Genomic DNA, 22,745 nt, shown 5'->3' on the forward strand with positions numbered 1-22,745 from the left:
CTCCCCCTTGGCAGCCACAGTCTGTTCTCTGTGTCTCTGAGTCTGTTTCTGTTTCATAGATATATTCATTTGTGTCGTATTTTAGGTTCCACATATAAGTGATATCATATGGTATTTGTCTTTCTCTTTCTGATTTACTTCAGTTAGTATGATAATCTCTAGTTGTATCCATGTTGCTGCAAATGGCATTATTTCATTCTTTTTTATGGCTGAGTAGTATTCCATTGTATATATTTACCACATCTTTTTTATCTGTCATCTACTGATGGACATTTAAGTTGTTTCCATGTCTTTGCTATTGTGAATAGTGCTGTTATGAACATAGAGGTGCGTGTATCTTTTCAAATTATAGTTTTGTCTGGGTATATGCCCAGGAGTGGGATTGCTGGATCATATGGTAGTTTTATTTTTAGTTGTTTTTTTTGTTTTTTTTTTTTTTTTGCGGTACGCGGGCCTCTCACTGCTGTGGCCTCTCCCGTTGCAGAGCACAGGCTCCGGACGCGCAGGCTCAGCGGCCATGGCTCACAGGCCCAGCTGCTCCACGGCATGTGGGATCTTCCCGGACCAGGGCACGAACCCACATCCCCTGCATCGGCAGGCGGACTCTCAACCACTGTGCCACCAGGGAAGCCCTAGCTTTTCATTTTTGCCAAAACTTAAAAACTTTTAAAGTAAAATTTCTAAAGATAAACAGAAGTAGAAAGAACAGTATAATTAACTCCCAAGTATCCATCCCTCAGGTTTAAGAGTTATCAATGATGTCTCATCTGTCACCATCTACTCCAACAGGCATTTTAAAGCAAATCCCAGACATCACACCATTTAGACAGATGATAGGTAGGTAGGTAGGTAGGTAGATAGATAAATAGGTAGATATCTTAAAAACAAGTATATTAGTCTGCTCAGCCTGCCGCAACAGAATACCGCAGACTGGGTGGCTTAAACAGAAACTCATTTTCTTACCGTCCCGGAGGCTGGAAGTCTAAGATCAAGATGCTGACAGGTTGGTTTCTGGTGGGACCTCTCTCCCTGGCTTGCAGACGACCTCCTTCTCACTGTGTCTTCACATGGCCTTTCCTCTGTGCATTTCTGGTGTCTCTTCCTCTCCTTATAAGGACACCAGTCCTACTGAACTAGGACCCCAACCTTATGACTTCATTTGATCGTAATTACCTCCTTAAATGCCCTATCTTCTCATGGAAGTTAAGGCTTCAAGGCAGGGATTTGGGGGGAATACAGTTCAGTCCAAAATACAACGATTTTGAAAATGTAAACACAATACCATTATCGCACGTAAAAATAGTAACAATAGAGGTACCAACTACTATGTATAAAATAAATAAGCTACACGGAAATATAGGGAATATCTTATAATAACTATAAATGGAATATAACCTTTAAATATTGTGAATCATTATGGTTTACACCTGAAAAAGTTATATAATACCGTACATCAACTATACCTCAATTTTTTTAAAAAAGAAAGAAAAAATAGTAACAGTAATCTCTTAATATCAAACATTTAGTCAAAGTTCAACTTGTCCCAACTCTCTTAGAAATATATTTTAAAATAGCCTCAGAGTTGTGTCTCATTGATAGCCTATGGGAATATCTTGTTTTTACCTTTAAAAATCCATCAAGAAGTGTGCATTTACCGAACACTTACTATGTACTCAGCATTGTTCTAAGCACAGGGAGGAGCTAAATGCCCATGTCAGGAAATGGTTAGCAATGAGGTCAAGGAGGTTGGATGGGGCCAGATTACAGAAGATATTAAAATTCATAGCAGTGGTTAAGAATCCGCCTGCCAATGCAGGGGACACGAGTTCGAGCCCTGCTCGGGGAAGATCCCACATGCCGCGGAGCAACTAAGCCCGTGCACCACAACTACTGAGCCCGCATGCCACAACTACTGAAGCCCGCGTGCCTAGAGCCCATGTTCCGCAAGAAGAGAAGCCCACGCACCTCAACAAAGAGTAGCCCCTGCTCACCGCAACTAGATAGAGCCCATGCACAGCAACAAAGACCCAGCGCAGCCAAAAATAAATACATAAATACATTTATTTAAAAAAAATCATAGCAGAGGAGTTCCAACTTGATTTGCTTGGAAATGGAGAGCCTTTGAAGATTTCTGAATTACGAGATAGCAAAATGAACTTCAGCTTCTCCAGTGAATGACCACTGGACAGTGGCAATTTCCTTCACTTCACATAATGCCTGACTCCCAGGATAGTTGAGAGATCAAGTAAAATAGTAAGCATTCTACACAGACCTCAGCTGTGATGATGAAAGTATAAAGATTCTATTTAGTTTACAGAAACTTGCCTTTAATCATCAACTGATTACAATACATATATTCTGCAAAGCAGGGGATATATATATAAAGCTCTATTTCAACACTCAGTAAGAAGTTTGGTTTTTTTAATAAATTTATTTATTTTATTTATTTGTTTAGGCTGCGTTGGGTCTTCGTTGCTGTGCGCGAGCTTTCTCTAGTTGCGGTGAGCAGGGGCTACTCTTCGTCGTGGTACGTGGGCTTCTCATTGCGGTGGCTTCTCTTGTTGTGGAGCACGGACAGGCTTCAGTAGTTGTGGTGCGCGGGCTCAGTAGTTGTGGCGCACGGGCTTTGTTGCTCCGTGGCATGTGTGATCTTCCCAGACCAGTGATCGAACCCATGTCCCCTGCATTGGCAGGTGGATTCTAATCCACTGAGCCACCAGGGAAGTCCCTCAGTAAGAAGTTTTAATTAAAGGTGTTAAAATTGTAAAATAGCCATATACATAATATCAATAAGAGCATATCTGATGGCCAGGAGAGATAGAGTGAAAGAAATTAACTTTGAAGACTTAGACATTAGACCTTTTCTAAATATACCTTTAGGTTTTTTAATTGTAGTCTTAACCGATACTATTGATATAAGAGCTAAGTATAGAGACAAATATTGTATAGAGGAAATTTAACTCATTATTTTTAACTAAAGGGATTATAAAATAAACCTAAGACCTCATTAGAGGCCAAGTTTTTGCAAAGATAGACAAATTAAGCTATGGTTGGCAGGGATGCATGTGATACAATTTTGAAACACTTGTAATCTATGAGTCAGTACCTCTGGAATGTTGGAGAAGAAAGAATGGCAGTAATCAACCCAAGAGGACACAAAGGTATGTGCTCTGTGAGCTGTTCCAAGTTTATTTTAGCAAGTGCACATGTCTACAAAATGAAAGATACTCTCCAAGTGGTCAAATGGCATCTGAATCATATAGGTTTTTTTTTTAAGTCTTTTAAAATCATTTCAAATCTAGCCAGACTCTAAAAATCTTCAGTAAAACAAACAATTTTCAAATTTTAGAAAGGGGTTTAAGGGAAAAGCTATATTGGGATTACAGTTTATAATTTATAAATATTGCCATTATCTGGGTTTAGTATGATTAAATCACTATATTCCATAAAACACGTCTCTGATCACTAAAAAAGCAGAAAACAGCCCACAGACTGTTTTCTAAAACTTCACTGACGTATAGTTGATTTACAATGTTGTTTTTAATTTCTGCTGTACAGCAAAGTGACTCAGTTATACATATATATATATATTGTTTTTCATATTCTTTTCCATCATGGTTTATCACAGGGTATTGAATATAGTTCTCTGTGCTAGACAGTAGGACCTTGTTGTTTATCCATCCTATATATAATAGTTTGCATCTGCTAATCCCAAACTCCCACCCCTCTCCCCTACCCTCCCTCCCCATTGGCAGCTACAAGTCTGTTCTCTATGTGGGTGTCTCTTTTTGTTTCGTAGATATGTTCATTGTGTCATATTTTAGATTCCACATATAAGTGATATCATATGGCATTTGTCTTTCTCTTTCTGACTTACTTCACTTAGTGTGATAATCTCTAGTTGCATCCATGTTGCTGGAAATGGCATTATTTTATTCTTTTTAGTGGCTGAGTAATATTCCATTAAATATACATACCACATCTTCTTTATCCATTCATCTGTCCATGGACATTTAGGTTGTTTCCATGTCTTGGCTATTGTAAATAGTGCTGCTATGAACATAGGGGCACATGTATCTTTTCAAATTATAGTTTTGTCTGTGTATATGCCCAGGAGTGGGATTGCTGGATCATATGGCAACTCTATTTTTATTTTTTTGAGGAACCTCCATACTGTTTTCCATGGCTGCACCAATTTACATTCCCACCAACAGTGAAGGAGGGTTTCCTTTTTCTCCACACCCTCTCCAGCATTTATTATTTGTAGACTTTTAATGATGGCTATTCTGACTGGTGTGAGGTGGTACTTCGTTGTGGTTTTGATTTGCATGTCTCTAATAATTAGTGATGTCGAGCATTTTTTCATGGTGCACAAACTGTTTTTGAAGTTAGTAGAAGACTGTTTTGTTTGGTGACTCACCAGAAGAATTCTTAAGACTCAGTGGCAGGTTACACTCATGGCTAAAATGTATTACAGCAAAGCATACACAGCAGAAGCAGCAGGGAACAGATGTGCATCCGTGTGTCCAGAGAGGTTCAGCACAGGCTTCTGATGTCTCTCCCTGAAGATCACACAGGACCACTTTCTCTCTGGCAGAGCTGTTTGGGATTATGTGGAATGTCCCTGTCCCTTTATAGGGGGCAGGTCACATAAGTATATTCTGCTACACAACCAGCCGTGACAACCAAAATCAAGACTCATCAACACAGGTGCACATCATCACTCTTGAGATCTGTGCAAAGCAACCTGACCAGCCAGTATAGCATGATCCATTATCTCTAAGCGTATATAAGAAAATTATCAATGGCTAACATAAAGAAGATTCCAGGGGTCGCATTCCTAGGTGTTGGTCAAAGGTCAATCGTGGTTCCTTTGGAGACATGTAAGGAGTAAGCATACAGACCTGCTGTGAGAACTCTTCTGTCAGTGGTATTTTGGAATGAACCAAAGGGAGCAAGCCTGCAATATGGAATTACTGCTGAGAACATGGCTTGTCAGCTAGCTCTATCACTCGGCCTTCCCAAAGTTTCTCCCCCGGCAAGACTGTCCTCCGCTTCCTCTCCTGTCCTCATTCCTAAGTCCCACATCCCCTTAAATTCCCAAGGCATTGGTTGATGACCCAGGGACCCGTGCCCAGATGGAAGCCATCACTTGTGCACTCAGGTCCGGCAACCCAATCTGTGGGATCTGCTGAAAACATGGAAATACTGGGCCCCTTGTTCAAAAATCCTTAAAAATTTCAAGACAGTGACAGCAAAGCATTAGACCAAGAGGCCTTTCCAAGCACAGAGCCCTGGGGAACTATACTGGTTATATACCCATGAAGCATGTCCTGAGTGCTATGATGATGTTCTGGAGGTTGGCCTCTCCCAAGAGACCACGTTACTGATCAAAAGGAGACTTGGTGAGCCTAGAGTCAGATAGGAAGTTGGGTGCTGCCGAGAAGCTGTGCGTGTCCCACTAACTTAGGGTGGTGGGATTTTCTGGTGTATGCCAGACAGCTGAGGGGTGGCGGAGAAGAGTGTTGTTGTGAAGTCAGATCACTCGTAGTTTGCTCCCCCCAAGCAGTGTGACCTTGGAAAGTCACTTAGCCTCCCAGCCTCCGTTTCCACCTCAATAAAACAGACCTGGTAATGGCGCTGAGTTTATGGGGCAATTGTGAATGTTGAAAGCGATAACGTACAGGGAGCCACTTCGTAGACTAAAGCACTCTGCAAGCGTTATTAGCCTTGTCTCTGGAGGTATCTCCGTATAGATAACGAATATTCATGTATGATTTCCTCTTCCCTGGACAGCACTGGAGTCAGGCAGGTAAATACTTTTCTTTTCCAACTTTTTTTCCCAGACACTAATGCTTCTGTCATTACGGCATTACAACACAGCCTCGTGTTCTGTTTCCCCAAGTCACAAATAAAGTTACAGTTATAGTGGATATTTCAGGGGAGACTGATACATCCGTATCATCCAGGTGGAGTAACTTCTATCGATGGCTAATCTTATGCACTTTATGTTTTGTTCGAATTAACTTCAAATTCAGAGAATGTCACTGTCTAACATAATTGTGGGTTTGTCACACTCTATAATTCCTGCTGTTACCTATGTACAGAATACATTTTGCTCTTGCTAAACCTGTAGCTTCTTAATTACTGCTCTGTGCACATAAAGACCTTGATAAGTATTTGCTAAGTCAATGAATTAGTGAAGGAATAAATGCAAGGAAGAGAATATCGTCATCTGGACATACCAAAGGATTAAATGCTGAAACTTGTTTCTGAAACAAACACAATTTCTTTGACGTCTGAAATACTAGTTCTCCTGCTAGCTCCCTAAACACTCCGAGTGCAAGGAAACACACTCTCGGCAGGTGCAGTATTGATCCCGGGAAAGAGGCGGTGCCAATGTGAGCAGCTGCCTGGACTCATGTGAAATAGAATGGGATGAGATGAGCCTCCGATCAGCTTTCCCTGGATGGGAAAAGAGCTCCAGCCGTGGGGTTCTGAGTCTGTTTCAGTGTGGTCGAAGGGGTCCTCCAGGGACCAGATCTGGCGTTCAAATCCCTCCAGGAAGGGCCTGTCTGGATGTCTGTGGTCTTTTCACTTCCTGATTTCCCTCCTTATGCCGCATCTCCCCTTTCTTTTTCCTCCCACTGTATAACAAACACACAATCAGGGCCACTGCTGATATATCCAAGGTCAGATTCAAACCATGAGTCATCTTGAGGACTGACCCCGTTCCCACGGGACACTGAACAGTTGAACTGGTCCTCTTAGATGTGTTGTACTGTACCCTTGGCTCTGAAAGACGAGGCTAGCTTTTGGAGGTTTCTTAGAGGAAAGAAAAAAATGGTTTTCATCTCCCAACCTTTATTTCCTATATATGTTTGGGCCAGGAGTGTCCTAAAGGCTCAATAAGTGTGCGTCGACAGGCTGAAGAGTTCCCCCTGTCTAGGCAACTCCCAGCAATGGAAGCTCACAGGTGAGAATGTAGCTGTGATCTCAGTTAGTACCTGATTCCACATCTTGGGGCAAGAAAAATCAGGATGGTTTGGGGACATCATGTTTTGCCAAAAAACAAGAATACCTGTAAGGAGGCCAGAAACAGAGCTAAAGTAAGTCACTTGTCCTGAAGGCTGGGAGACTTCCCAAGAAATGCCAATGGAAGTAAATTACCTGCTCTAAAAATGAAAGTGTTCAATTTTTAATGTAATGAAAGAGACATGTGACTGATTCAGAGTGTTCAGCCTTTGGATAACTAAGAAACCCCAAATTAAGATGACACAAAGCCCTTATATGAGAATTGAGAACTGTCTGCAAAACGTTTGCGCAAAGCTAAACTTTTCATTGCTTGTGCCCCCAAGGTCCCTGGAAAACAGAGGGAAAATCATTTAAGCTTGGTTATGGTGACACTGACAGCGCTCATGCGCTGATTTTGGAGATGATCTTCGGCCCCAGAGAGTTCAGCATGCTCGAGTTATGGCACTGGTTTAATTAAATAGGGTAAGAAGTCAAAATGGACGCTTTGGGAGGAGCCAATGTTCCCCAGGACTGGTTTCGGCGAATTGAAGTTTCAGCAGTTAGAATGAGATTTTCCTTCTGGTCGCTAAGGAGTGGCTTTTCTTCACTATACAAAAATGAAACTCCCTTCTGAGAAGAAAAGGAAAGTATAGTAACAGATGGAAAGATGGAAAAATCATCATGGACTCTCATTTTAAAAAAGACATATATTTTCTAGCTCTGTCACAATTAAATCTGGTCCCACAGCAATGGCAGCTTATTTATTTACTTAATCACAACTGTTGGGTCCTAATATTATTCTCTACTAATAGGAGAAAGGAATCCTGGAGGGTACCTGCTTCCGTGTCTTGGGGCAAGAAAAATCAGGATGGTTTGGGGACATCATGTTTTGCCAAAAAACAAGGATGCCCTTAAGGAGGCCAGAAACAGAGCTCAAGGGCAAAGCAATTTGCTTTAAGGAATCTCCCACTGTGAAAAGAGCCTCTGGAACAATACACGTTTTCGTTAATGTAGTTAGGCCAAGTTGATTCCAGGAAAGACCATGAGTTCAGGATACTTGCAAAGAAACAGCAACATAAATTATACAAAAGGTAATTGTAGTACACTTTCCAAGGACTAGGTAGTTGCATTTTATGGCTTGGCAAACAAGAAGAATGGCGATTCTGTATTCAGAAGTACCTCCTTCCGCCAGATAAATGAAGCCATTTCTTAGGCAGTTCTAAGGGACACTGCACCCTGACTGGTGGTGGCCGCAGGGCAGAAGTGACCTGTTTCTCCTCTAGGTCAGCTTTACTGGTGGAAACGCTGCTAAACTTGGGGCAGCTTGGAGATGGATGCTGGAGAAAGGAACGAGGAATGTGGGGCTGGGGCTAGAGGAGAGTGAAAGGTCAGACCACCAGGTAATGTTGCAGGCAAAGTTGTGTCCCTCTCAAATCCACAGGTGAAGCCCTAACCCCCAGGACCTCACAGTGTGACTGTATTTGGAGATGGGGTCTTTAAAGAAGTTATTCAGTTGAAATGAGGCCAGAAAAGTGGGCTCAAATCCAATCTGACTGGTGTCCTTATAAGAAGAGGAAATTTGGACACACAGAGGGACCCCAGGTATGTGTGTACACAGAGGAAAAGCCTTGTGAAGATACGTTGAGAAGGTGACTGTCTGCAAGCCAAGGAGAGAGGCCCCAAAAGAAACCAACCTGCTGACACTTTGATCTTGGACTTTGGGCCTCCAGAACTGTGAGAAATAAATGTCCCAGTCACCCAGCCTGTGATACCTTGTTATAGCAGCCCTAGTAATCTAATACAGGTAGGATAGGCTATCAGAGGGCCTCCAAGACCACAATTAAAAATGAATATGTATCTAAAATTAAAAAGGAATGAGGAGAAGTGTCACGATCCCCAAAAACAAGGGAAGTCTAAGAACCCGTCACAGTCAACAGGAGCCCAAGGAAATATGACGAACAACTGTCATGTGGTGTCCTGGACGGGATCCTGGAACAATAAAAGGGTATTAGGTAAAAACTAAGGAAACTGAACAAAGCATGAGTTTTAGTTAATGATAATGTATTGATATTGGTTTGTTAATTATAACAGATATGCCATATTAATGTAAGTTGTTAGTGATGGGGAAAATGGGTCTGGGGTGTATGAAAGCTCTTTGTACTAGCTTTGCAATTCTTTTGCAAATCTAAAATTTTAAAGTTTATTTTTGAAAGGTAATGGGAAGCTGGGGCTTCCCTGGTGGCACAGTGCTTGAGAATCCGCCTGCCAACGCGGAGGACAAGGGTTCGATCCCTGGTCCAGGAAGATCCCACATGCCGCGGAGCAGCTGAGCCCGTGCGCCACAGCTACTGAGCCTGTGCTCTAGAGCCCATGAGCCACAACTACTGAGGCCCCAAGCCACAACTACTGAAGCCCGCGTGCTCTAGGTCCTGCGTGCTGCAGCTACTGAGCCTGCGTGCTGCAACTACTGAGCCTGTGTGCTGCAACTACTGGAGGCCATGTGCCTGGAGCCCGTGCTCCACAACAAGAAAAGCCACTGCAGTGGGGGGCCCGCACACAGCAACGGAGAGTAGCCCCCGCTCGCCACAACTAGAGAAAGCCCGCACACAGCAACAAAGACCCGACGCAGCCAAAAATAAATAAATAAATAAAAATAAAGGTAATGGGAAGCATTTATATAAAATTCTAAGAAACTATAGTGACAGAAAGTCCACCAATGTTTGCCTAGAGGAGCGGGTAGGGAGAGGCACCCAACTACAGAGGGGCAGTTGGTGCGTTTGGGGGGACTATTGTGATGGCGGTTACACAATTACCACAATTCGTCAAATACCTTAAAATACATGAATTTGACCGCATGTAAGTAATACCTTCATAAAAGAAGATGTTGAAAGTGTCTTAAGTTGCTGTGTAAGAGTCTGTGGAACACTATTTCAGCAGCAGGATGGGGAATGGCTTGGTGTGAGATCAGCAAGGAGGCTATCACAGGAACCCAGACAAGCGCAGGCCAGAATCGGAACAAAGAGCTGGGGGTTGAAATGGGTGACTTCAAACTGCACCAGAGAAGGGGGGTGGTGATTGAAATAGCTCTCATTCACTCAGTGTGAACACCCATTGTCTCTTTTAACCCCCACTCAGTTCCTGAGAAGAAGAAGATATTATCCCTGCTTCACAGAGAAGAATTGACTCCGAGAAGTTAGGAAAGTCCTGGGAGCCTGGAGAGATGTCCCAGACGAGACTGCTGTCAGATATCAGGACCCTTCTTTTCCTGTTAGAATTCACTCCACTGATTTTCAGGTATTAGGATCTTTCTTGGTCATAATGCTTGTTTATATCATAGAACGAGTTAGTTACATAAAATATGACAGGATTAGCTATCAGGCAGTCTTCCATGTTAAAGTTTACAGACCATAAGTCTCAGAGATGAATAGCAAATTGTTCATCAATCTCCCGACCTAGACTATACACCTCACATCCACAGGAAGGGAAAAGAAACCCAAAACATGCCCCAGTCAGACATTCATAATGGCTTATTTTTAAAAGCGCCTGATACCTGAAAGCCATGGATTTCATGCTTTCCTCTGTCTCCCATGGTGTCCAGCCCTGGGCATTATTCTTACCTGAAGTACAATTATTTCTTGGTTGGTTGAACTTGACTAGAGTATTTGTTTGATTTGGAAAACCATGAAGGCATTTCTCAAATTGGAGCAGACTTACAGTCACCACAGAAGTTATTTTTTTATAGATGCCTCTGTAAGAATGAAACATCTCATGGGAAATGGGACTCATTCCCGTTCACATGTGTCTGCACACACATGATGGAGGGGATGGCTTCTTGTATGAATGTGGAATGGCTCCAACATTTACTAGATGCCTATTTATGCAAGTGTTTGTTTTAAAGCTTGCCCTGCTCACTAGAGGGGAGAGTGTCTCTTATTTAACGTGGTTCCTGGCACGTTTAGAAATCAATAACCAGCGGTTGACAGAATGTGCTTGGTGCTACATAATGAGGTCGGCATTTTGTGTGTGATTTCATTGAACCCTCTCAATAGCCCAAAGGGTATGAATCATTCTCATTAGACAGATGAGTAAACTAGAGGGTTGCAGTGACTTATTTAAGGTCCTGCAGCAAGTAATTAGCTTCATCCAATAGGAGTTTGAAAGCAGGGCTACACAGCCCTGTAAGCCTGAACTCTCCATTGATTAAGAGCAGGGAACCTCCCAGGAACCACATAAGGGCCTGGAGACACTACTAAACCCTCTATTCTTCCTACCCTTCCCTCTCTAACCCCTCTAAAAGAAGACCCACATACATACTGTTTTCAACCACCCACTGGATGATAATTGTAATTTCACATTTAGATTTTCTTTGTTGTTGTTTTTTAAATTAATTTTTATGGGAGTATAATTGATTTACAATGTTGTGTTAGTTTCTGCTGTACAGCAAAGTGAATCAGGTATACATATACATGTATCCACTCTTTTTAGATTTTTTTCCCATACAGGTCATTACAGAGCATTGAGTAGAGTTCCCTGTGCTAGGTTCTTATTAGTTGGCTATTTTATTTAGAGTAGTGTATATATGTCAATCCCAGTGTCCCAATTTATCTCTCCCTTACTCCACATTTAGATTTTCTTTAACCCACGAGTTATAAACCAGCAGGCGACAAACTGAATCTGGTCCAGCAACACGTCTTGTTTAGCATGGTGATTTTTAAAAACTTGAGCTTGAATTTTTACACAGCTTCCACCAGACCCTGTGGTCTTGGACTAGGCTGTTTTGCTCACTTGTTTTACATGTTACAGGCAGCCCCGTAGAGCCTAAGTTAAAACTGAACCCCAGTTAAAGTGAAAACACCCCTTGGGGAGGCTAATACTTCAAACTGTTATTAGTTTGTACCTTATTGTGGCTAAGCTTAAAATCCTCTACTGGGGACTTCCCTGGCGGTCCAGTGGTTAAGACTCCGTGCTCCCAATGCAGGGGGCCCAGGTTCGATCCCTGGTTGGGGAACTAGATCCCACATGCTGCAACTAAGACCCAGTGCAGCCAAATATATATATATATATATATAAAAGGAGAGGTTTTGAAGGGGAAGGAGAGGAGAGGGTGGGAGCTTGGGAAATCTGTGTCCTTCCATACTTTTCCCATAATTTTTTCTGTCTCCCTCCGTGTCTGAAAGCTCTCCTTTGTTTATCTGCCTAACTCTCAAGCACAAATCCCTAGCCAATAGTTTCCCAATAGGTAGCATTCATTTCTCTGAAAAATTAACCATGATAACTAGACAATAAGGCAATAATATTCTGTAATAGTTTGTGACTCAGATATGCCCAATGCCTCAACCTGGTAAGAGTTCACTTCCTTTATGCCGAAATGGGAATAGTCTGAGCTTCCATCCTGTATCATCAGTGCAAGTCCAGGATTCTTATTATTAATAATAATTAACTTTTATTGAGAACTTATTATGTGCCGGGTACTTTGATCTTAGTTTAAACAAGAACACACAGACACACATATACATCTGCATGAATACTCAGTAATTTTCAAGGACAGAAAAGAACAAAAGCACATTTAAGAAAGAAACTGAAAATGGATAAAGGCGACCTCCTTTTAAATGCAGCCGGGAAAGCCCTGAAGGGGGCGCACTCACTCATCGCAGCTTATGGACCCCACCTTCAGTGCAGCTGCCCACCACCTGCAGCAAATGAAAAACCACCCCAGGCCTCCCCAATTTCCACTTCTGCCTATATGACCAAGCCCCTCTCCTGTGTTCTTCCGCCGTGTCTATGGTTCGCCATTACTTTTCTTGTCCCAAATCACAATTCTCTGCTATTCCTGAGTAAACTCATTTTGGTGGTTATTTTGGTCAACATTAAATTACCCTAAAGAGGGACTTCCCTGGTAGCACAGTGGTTAAGAATCCACCTGCCAATGCAGGGGACACGGGTTTGAGCCCTGGTCCGGGAAGATCCCACATGCCGTGGAGCAACTAAGCCCATGTGCCGCAACTACTGAGCCCACACGCCTAGCGCCCGTGCTCCGATACAACAGAAGCCACCGCAATGAGAAGCCCGCACACTGCAACGAAGAGTAGCACCCGCTCGCTGCAACTAGAGAAAGCCCACGCACAGCAACAAAGACCCAACGCAGCCAAAAATAAATAAATAAATAAATAAATAAATAAATAAATGTTATTCTAAAGAAATCATATTTCTTTATAGAAAAGAATGGAAGGACTCAGATTTGCAGGGATGTAATGCCCACATTGAAGACAAATGTTGGAAATATCAATATTACTCAGAACAGTATAGCTCCTCATTTTCTTGGATCTTTTTATTACAGAATAGGATCTTTCTTTACCAAAAAGTCCATTAACATGTTTGTCCAAGAACAGGGGAACAAGGGAACAGTCTGCCCTCAGAGTTAAGTTCAAGCCTCCTCCTCTGGCGATGTGAAACTGAATGTTTGAAATTACAAGTATCTCGCAGTTTTAAAGATCCCAGGGACCCAGATAATCAGGGTAAAGTTATCTGAGCTCACCTCCTTCCAGTTGGTCTAGAATCAAGAGAGCTTGAGGGGAGCATACGCTCCATTTACCCTGACCCAGCAAGTCGTCAAGGCCCCAACTATTTCATTTTTCATAGTCTTAACAGGAAATTACTTTAAATATCAAAAATTCTGAGACGTAATTGAAAATTTCAGTTGTGGTAGCAGTGAAACTATAACCTTACTATAAAATTATAATTTTTAAAGTGTGGTATTGTATTTAGGGAAAAGTGTACTGATATCTGCAATTTATTTGGAAGTACACCAAAAAGAAGATAGATCAATGGATGGATGGATGGAGTAATGGACAGCTGGACGGATACATAATAAAGTACAGCAAAGTGTTTGTAAATGTAGCATCTTGATCGTAGCTATGCAGGTGTTCACTATACAATTCTGTTGACTTTGCTGTAAGTTTAAATTTTTATATTTTAAAACTTGCTGTAGGGCTTCTCTGGTGGTGCAGTGGTTAAGAATCTGCCTGCCAATGCAGGGGACATGGGTTTGAGCCCTGGTCCGGGAAGATCCCACATGCCGCGAAGCAACTAAGCCCGTGCGCCACAACTACTGAGCCTGTGCTCTAGAGCCCACAAGCCACAACTACTGAGCCCATGTGCCACAACTACTGAAGCCTGTGCACCTAGAGCCTGGGATCCACAACAAGATAAGCCACCGCAATGAGAAGCCTGTGCACTGCAACGAAGAGTAGCCCCCGCTCGCCGCAACTAGAGAAAGCCTGCGTGCAGAAACGAATACCCAATGCGGTCCAAAATAAATAATAAAATAAAATAAATAAATTTATTAAAAAAAAACTTGCTGTAAATTTAAAAATTAAAGGCAAAGGAATACACAAATAGATCAATAGAATCCTTAATCATAGAGAGCCCAGAAACGTACCCAGGAGTATATGGGAACTCAGCGTATGACTAGCAATATAAAGTAGTGGGGAATGATTAACTATTTAACAAATGGTGCTGTGAAAAGCAGTTGTCCATAAAAAAATGGATCCCTACCTCAATTATCCCCATGGTCTAGTCTTTTGCTCTGAACTGCTCCAGGCCTTTTTTTTTTTTTTTTTCTCTGTGGTAACTCCAGGGCCTGGTGTCTACTAGGCGGTGAGTAAATATTTGTTGAATGAAGACCTCAGTCCTGGGAGATACGCTGTGGATCGGAGGATTTCTGTGATTCGTGCTGTTGCCAAGGTTTGGAGCCAGGGAGCTGAGTCCCGAGTCCACCCTCTTTTCTGTTCCTCATCAGCTGAGCTAATGCAACTGTCACACTGACTTCTGACGGCAGATAAACAAACTCAATGATGAGTGACGAGTGATGCGAGATTATCCTGACTTCATTCAGTGGCTGACAGAGCTCCCTTGAAGATTTGCAGGAACAGAATTTGTGGCTGTTTGTTCTTCCTAAGGTTATTACAAGTGGGACAGGGAAGTAGGATTTGAGGGGGTCAAGGAGGAAATAATAATGTAGAAATAAATGATGGACCCCAAATTACAGATTATATGCACATAAAGTATGCATCACAGATACGTGTGTAATAGAGAAAGCCCGCGCGCGGCAACGAAGACCCAATGCAGCCAAAAATAAATAAATAAATAAACTTATTAAAAAAATAACTCTTCCCTTTATTTTAATACATAAATCTATATAACCTTTAGAATAAATCAAAGAAGATGAAGAGTTGCCAGTAAAAAAAAAAATAGCTTAATGCCAGAGATTCCTCCTATCTAAAATCTTTGTTTTTACTGTTGATTTGAATGAAACGACGCATTTTCCTTCTAGTGGTTTCCTCATTCATCCGTAGTAAAGTAGCTCTTTATCCTCATGAGCATGAGAACTACCAACTGCAAATGGGCTGAGTACAAATCACCTTTAGAAACTTCAAACAATCACATCCATTTAAGTGTTGTTGAATAAAAGGTTTGAAACCTAATAGGTTCATCCAGCCAACAAGCTATTATAATACTATTTTACTGCGACTTTATTTAATTACCACCCGTACAGGATATATTTACCATCCCGGATCTTGAAAAAGACCATAACCCTTATAAAGATTGTATTTATACAGCTTTGTACTTTAACTTGATGACTTTGCGTATTTGTACAGGTGAAACCCAAAGGTAGGACACTCCTGCAAAAGGTTTAACCGGAATAGACATGCTACAGCATGATTAGGATTAGGGTAAGAGATACGTCATCTTCTTGACTTAAAGATTCTCCTCGTTTAGTCCTGTCTGTAACCAAGATGCCTACGATAAAATATCAGACTCTATTCTTGATCATTATCATACTTCAGGGCCTCCAAAATTAGAGAGAAGTTTTCATTACCTTTCCAAATAGGCTTTGTCCTGACTTCTAGTCTTGTGGAGTGACAGTAATGAACAGAATTGAAAGGCAGGTGGGCAGCGGTGACACATCAAGGTTCAAGGTTCCCAAGGTTCTTCAACATTAAGAAACATACTTGGAAGGAGTTGATTCTGCTGACCAGTTAGAAAACCTGGAGGTGTCTGAACTCCGCGAAGGTATTCACTGAGAATGGATTTCGAGTTGTCTGCCTTGTAATTCAGCTTATTCAGACATTTGTTTTTGTTGTGTTTTTGATAAAGAAAAGAGCAGTTGATGGAAGGGCACAGACTGACTGTCCTTACTATGTTAAAAATCAAGTCTTTAACAGAAACGGACAATATAGAGACTTCCTAAGTGACCCGAAACATTGGTGTAGTGGATGCTGTGATGTGCCATCCAAACTCCCGAATTTCCCATTCTTGCCTGAGGCCGGTGGTGGCTCAGGACATCTGTGGGAACTGCCCTCCACAGAGGGAGCTGCCTCACCTAAGATTAGGCCCCCTCCCCAGGGGCAGCCAACATCCAATGATCAGCCCTTTGTCTCGATTAGAATAACTCCCTGCTCCAAAGCTTTGCCATAAAATCGACTGAGGCCTCTGCTGCAACGGCACCCCAGGTCAACTCCCCTTTAAACCTGCTTCCCGCATTCCCTTGCAGGCAGTGCTGTCGAGAGCACTGCCCAATTTACCTCCTGTGAATAAATTTCTGCCTCAGAGACTTTCCCCCATCAAACCCAGCTAAGACATAAGGCAAAATTCTTCGGTAGGATTAAAGATAACCATCTTTACGTCATTGCAGATTATTACTCAATTAAGCTGAATGGACTGGCGGCAATTAAATTCCTGATGGCTCTCTTGTGGATCTGTTCTGCCTAATCCTAGGGGTACAGACTTGGTTGTATATATGTTCATTTGAAAAGGAGTCTGCAAAAATAAAAAATTGTAGAATATATACAAGTCTGGTTTTTAGAAAATAGAATTAACAAGCTTGTCAAATCACAGTAAATATATGAATGAATAGGAGACACTTTAGTTTCTACTTTCTCAATTATGTGTATTTTCCTTATAATACAATTAATTGTTAATATGGAGTGACTCTCTGAAAAAGAATGAGACCTTGGGCATTGAAGACATGACCAAGATGTACCTGGTCAAATCATGGTACATCCAGTCCAATGTTCTGGCAGATTTTGTGAAAGATCTTGACAGTCATCCCTGATATCAACTTCAAAATGTCAGGAAGGGGCTTCCCTGGTGGCGCAGTGGTTGAGAGTCTGCCTGCCGATGCAGGGGACACGGGTTCGTGCCCCGGTCCGGGAAGATCCCACATGCCGCGGAGCGGCTGTGCCCGTGAGCCATGGCCGCTGAGCCTGCGCGTCCGGAGCCTGTGAGTTGAAAGTAAAGTTGAGAGAATCTCTCAAAAAGGAGAACAAAAACCAAGGAAATGGAAAATAGGAAAGAAAAGAGAAGTATAGATAAAATGACACCAGAAGCTGCCTGGAAGAAAAATGCAGATCACGCACAAATGATCAGGACGCAGGGGAAATCAGACTTCTCCACCACTGCAATAGGAGCTAGAAGACAGTGGACAAATGCCTTCAGACTATCAAGAGTAGCTTTATTCTTCTAATGAAGATTTGGAATGTGTCAGCAGCAAACAACTGGGGGAAAGTGAGGCAATTATTAACTCCAGGAAAAAAAAAATTGTACAAGGTAGAAAATGTAATCATAGTACATTACATGGCTAAGCTGTGAATAACGATTATTTAGAATGTAAACACTGTACACTAATTTTAAAATGGTGATAGAAATACATTGGGAAGGGACTTCTCTGGTGGTGCAGTGGTTAAGAATCCACCTGCCAATGCAGGGAACACGGGTTCGATCCCTGGTCCAGGAAGATCCCACGTGCTGCAGAGCAGCTGAGCCTGTGCACCACAACTGCTGAGCCTGCGCTATAGAGCCCGTGAGCCACAACTACTGAGCCTGCGTGCCACAACTACTGAAGCCCATGTGCCTAGGGCCCGTGCTCCGCAACAAGAGAAGCCACCGCAATGAGAAGCCCGTGCACCGCAACGAAGAGTAGCCCCCACTCACCACAACTGGAGAAAGCCTGCATGCAGCAGTGAAGGCCCAACACAGCCAAAAATAAATAAATAAAAATTTTAAAAATACATAAATAAAATAGATAACCAATAACCAACAAGGATTTACTGTATAGCACAAGATATTATTGAGTACAAAAATACTCAATATTTAGTAATAACCTATAAGGGAAAAGAATCTGAAAAAGTACACACAAACACACACACACACACACACACACACACACACACACACACATATAGCCGAGTCACTGTGCTGTAACTTAAAACTAACATGATATTGTAAATCAACTATACTTCAATAAAGAAAAAAAAATAAATGAAAGCATTTGGCAAAATCTAAAAAAAAAGAGTGCAGGGGACACGGGTTCGAGGCCTGGTCTGGGAAGATCCCATTTGCTGTGGAGTAACTAAGCCCGCGAGCCACAACTACTGAAGCCCACGTGCCACAACTACTGAAGCCCGTGCGCCTAGAGCCCGTGCTCCGCAACAAGAGAAGCCCCCGCAATGAGAAGCCCATGCACTGCAACAAAGAGTAGCCCCCGCTCTCTGCAACTAGAGGGAGCCCGTGTGCAGCAACGAAGACCCAACGCAGCCAAAAATAAATAAATTAATTAATTTAAAAAAATTTAAATGTCCTAAAGAATTAAACTATGATAGCAAATACAGTACAGGGGTTTTCTGTCTGATCTGTAAAATAATTCTGTGCTGAAAAACCATCTGCAGATGGGGAGACTTGACCAAAGATGGGTAGGATTTGGATGACACAAGGGAGAGACATTCAGGGTGGGATCAACATGACCTTAAAATTAGCACATTATAAGGGCGGTGGGGGGGGGTCAGTGAAATGGCCAGTTGCCAGGAGTCAAGAAAGTAAGTTGTGGAACAGTGGGAAAATCCTGCTTACATAAGGGGAGGTCAGATGGAAGAAGGACTTGGGATTTAAGTAGAGGAACTTGAACTTGTTTGAGAAAAAAGGGACTTGTAGATTCTTGAGAAATGAAATTATGTAATAAAAGCAGTATTTTTGGAAATTTAATCTGAAAATTGTATGCAACTAGTGGATATGGGAGGCAATTGTTTAGTCTTTTTCATCATTACATCCCCAGCACCTATTGGGTGCTCATAGGAGCTCAAGCTGTATTTCCTGAATGATCAAATGTGAAAGAGGCTGGGAGGTGTTGGAGGAATATAAGCATGAAGTAGTAGGGCCATGGACCAGGAATGAGTAGTGGCAATGGAAAGGAACAGGTATTTCCTGAACACATTTGAAAAAGAGAAATACTCTAATTTCCTATTCAAAATGCCCATTTTTTAAAAAGTCACTTTACATTAAATATGAAACAGTGGTTATGTTCTCAGACCCCCTCCAACTATTTATAATTACTCTAAAATACAGTCCAACCTAAATACACCTATTACACATAAGTAACATTTTATAGGATTATTTCCAGGAGATACATTTTAAGTTCCAAGTTGTAGGTGATTATTCCAGTTATCTATTGCTACGTAACAAATTTTCAGAATTGAGTGCCTTAAACAATAACCATTTCACTACATCTCATGATTCCGTGGGCCAGGAATCTGGGCAGGCCTCAGCTGGGTGATTCTTTTGCTCCAAGGGTACCAGCTAGGATTACTCACTGGTACTAAAGCAGTGGGTGTGCTGGTCTGGACTGTACAAGGTGGTTTCCCTCACAAGTCTGGTGCTTGGGTGGGGATGGCTGGAAGGCTGGGATCAGCTGGGTTCTATTGACTCCAGCATGGTGTTCTCAGGGTAATTGGTCTTCTCATGTGGCATTTCAGATGCCCCTGAAGGAGTGTTCCGAGAGAACTAAGTGGAAGCTACAGGCTTCTTCTCACCCAGTTTCAGATAGCCCACAGGATCACACTTCTGCCACCTTGTACTGCTTACAAGTGAATAAAAGGGCCAGCCAAGAGTCAAGGAGAGAGGCTACACAACAGTGTGATCCAAGTAGGCATGGTTTACTGGAGGACATGCTTTGGAGGTTAACTTGAACAGTGGAGACTTAATGTTCTAAAACTGTATAGGTGGGGTTTCCCTGGTGGCGCAGTGGTTAAGAATCCAACCGCCAATGCAGGGAACACGGGTTCGAGCCCTGGTCCGGGAAGATCCCACATGCCGCAGATCAACTAAGCCCATGGGCCACAACTACTGAGTCTGTGCTCTAGAGACTTTGAGCCACAACTACTGAGCCCATGAGCCACAACTACTGAAGCCCATGCACCACAACTACTGGAGCCTGCGGGCCTAGAGCCTGTGCACCGCAACGAAGAGTAGCCCCTGCTTGCCCCGCTCACTGCAATTAGAGAAAGCCCATGCACAGCAACAACGACCCAACGCAGATAAAAATTAATTAGTTAATTAAAAAAAAATCTGTATAGGTGAAAGTACCACTCACATTTTCATAAGAAAAAAGTTATGTTGATGAGTCTCAAACTATACCCTCAAGGAAACCTACTGTTTCGCTGCTAATGTTGAATAATGGTGGTCTTTTCTATATTTGGAACAAAAACTGAGATGAACCATTTAAAAAAATCATTCTTTTATTTTCTTATGAAAATATTTCTTAAACCCTTTTGCCTGACAGTCCTCACTCGTGTGGTATGGCAATTTTTAGAAATACTTTGGTTTTGGGAATTCCCTGGTGGTCCAGTGATTAGGATTCGGCGCTTTCACTGCCAGGGCCCGGGTTCAATCCCTGGTCAGGGAACTAAGTTCCCGCAAGCCACGCGGTGCAGCCAAAAAAAAAAAAGAAAGAAAGAAAAAAGAAAAAGAAAGATTTTGTTTCTCACATAGCCTTCTTCTCCTTCCTGGTTCTCTGCAGTCAGGCACTCTGTGCTCCCTCACACAGGAGAAGTGTGTATGTCAGACACGAAAGCAGAAGACTCTTGCAGACACTTCCCTTTCTGGATTTTGTTTTCATAAAGCCCGAGCTTCCAGAATCTGTCGTGCCGGAAGAGGGGAAAGGCGAGAGTCGAAAGGCAACAAAAGGACCTTGAACAGCAGAGGTTCCCAGAGCTTCACAGCTTAGCCTTTCCATCCACCTCCATTCCCTCAGCAGACCCGTGAAACCTCCTGAGTCACTTCTTTGGATCCTCTACTCCATGGAGCAGAATCTGAAAATCACTGCTCTAGAACAATTATTCCTCAGCTCTTCTGAGTTGGGGAACAGTCGGGACTGGTGGAATGGAAGTTGAGGAACTTCAGATACACAGATTTCCATGTTTCTCTTCTGCACATATAGGGGATGAGGGAAACATTGGAATGACAGGTGCTTGGGACTTTTTAAGCCTGGGAGTATGGAAGAACGCTGATGCTGGTCATCAAAAATGGAGAGCTGAGTAGTTGCACTCAGTATTTCCAGGGAGCAGAGGATAATTAATTTCATCTCTGGAATGCTAAATTGGAGGTTAAGGTACAGCATTCTAAACAAGGTGGCCTAGAAGCAGCTGGCGAGATGGGAATGTCACACAGGTGAAAAGGTCAGGGCTGTAGATAAGAGATTCCAACAACTGTTGAAGGGAGTTCGGAAAGAACAGAGCAGAGGGCTGAGAACAGAAGCTTTATGAGACCCTGCTACGAAGGATGAAAACTGGTGACCCACCTGCCACGTCAACCTCCTTGAGTGACTGTTGCTTTCTTACTGAAAACATTGTTCTCTAAAATCACAGACTATCAGAAACTGCCCCTTGAAAGTACATCAGTAAGAAGAAAACATCCCACTCTTGCCGCAGAGTCTCAGGCACAGAGAGGAAGCCCTGAATGATTTCTAAGCCAGGTGCAGAGCTGTGGGTAAGGGGTTTCTGGAGACAACGTTCCACATCTATCTTAACCTTGGAGTTCCAAGGAAGCGAGACTTTGGGTCCACTTGTAGTCCAGACATGATGCCACTCACAGCTCTGCGTTGTTGGGACCGATCAAAACACAACTTCATTTAAATTTTACCTAAACTCCACACTTCCCCGAAAGTCCTGTAACAACTCCATCTTTTTCTGTGTTTGGTGAGATGCCCCAGGGCTCCTTAGATGCGAACTCTCCCCCATTACTGTGGATCAATAAACCTGCATCTGTGGACTCTAGATTCATTTCTGGGGGTATTGGGACGATCGGGCGAGGACAGAGAGCATCGGAGGCTTTCACAGTACACTCCTCCACTTCACAGACAAATCCTGGGGACCAGGAGAAGGGTTTCTAGTTGTCTTTGCAGTTCTTCCGTCTTTACACTCCAGGTACCGAGACTGACGAGTTCCATAACGATTATTACGGGGTCACTGAGACCCCCAGTTCCCCGAGGGCCTTCTGTTCCACATTTCTTCAGCACCTTGTATTACTCAGACGAAATCTTTTTCTTGCTAAGTCCTGTCTTCCCGACCCACTCTCTCGGGAATGAGTGACCGCTTGAATCAGAAGCCAGGTACCGCCCTTCATTCAAATTTTCCTTTTTCTGGCAAAGCGCTCTAAAAAGGTGGGCTAGGAATCAATGTATCTCCAGATCAAATAGAAAGCAAACACTTCCCAAGAGGAATATAGTGTTTTACTTAAACCACAACATCAAGCAGTCGTAACGAGTCCCTTGTACTCTAAAGGAAATAGAGCTAGCGCTTCAGCCAACTCCGGCGAATCCTCCGGCGGGATCCACAGGTCCCTCTGCGCGTGCTCGTCGGGAAACTTGGCCCTGCGACCCCGGCGCGGAGCGGCGGCGCGGG

The 22,745-nt window shown here is 42.8% G+C and overlaps 1 protein-coding gene across 1 annotated transcript in view; it reads left to right on the forward strand.

The window, feature by feature from the left end:
* KIF5B (kinesin family member 5B) overlaps window positions 1-22,745 on the forward strand; it is a 77,964-nt gene that overhangs the window by 11,803 nt on the left and 43,416 nt on the right. The window lies entirely within an intron of this gene.

This window comes from Neophocaena asiaeorientalis, unplaced genomic scaffold, assembly GCF_003031525.2.
Source record: "Neophocaena asiaeorientalis asiaeorientalis breed wild unplaced genomic scaffold, Neophocaena_asiaeorientalis_V1.1 scaffold4, whole genome shotgun sequence".
Lineage (NCBI taxonomy): Eukaryota > Metazoa > Chordata > Mammalia > Artiodactyla > Phocoenidae > Neophocaena > Neophocaena asiaeorientalis.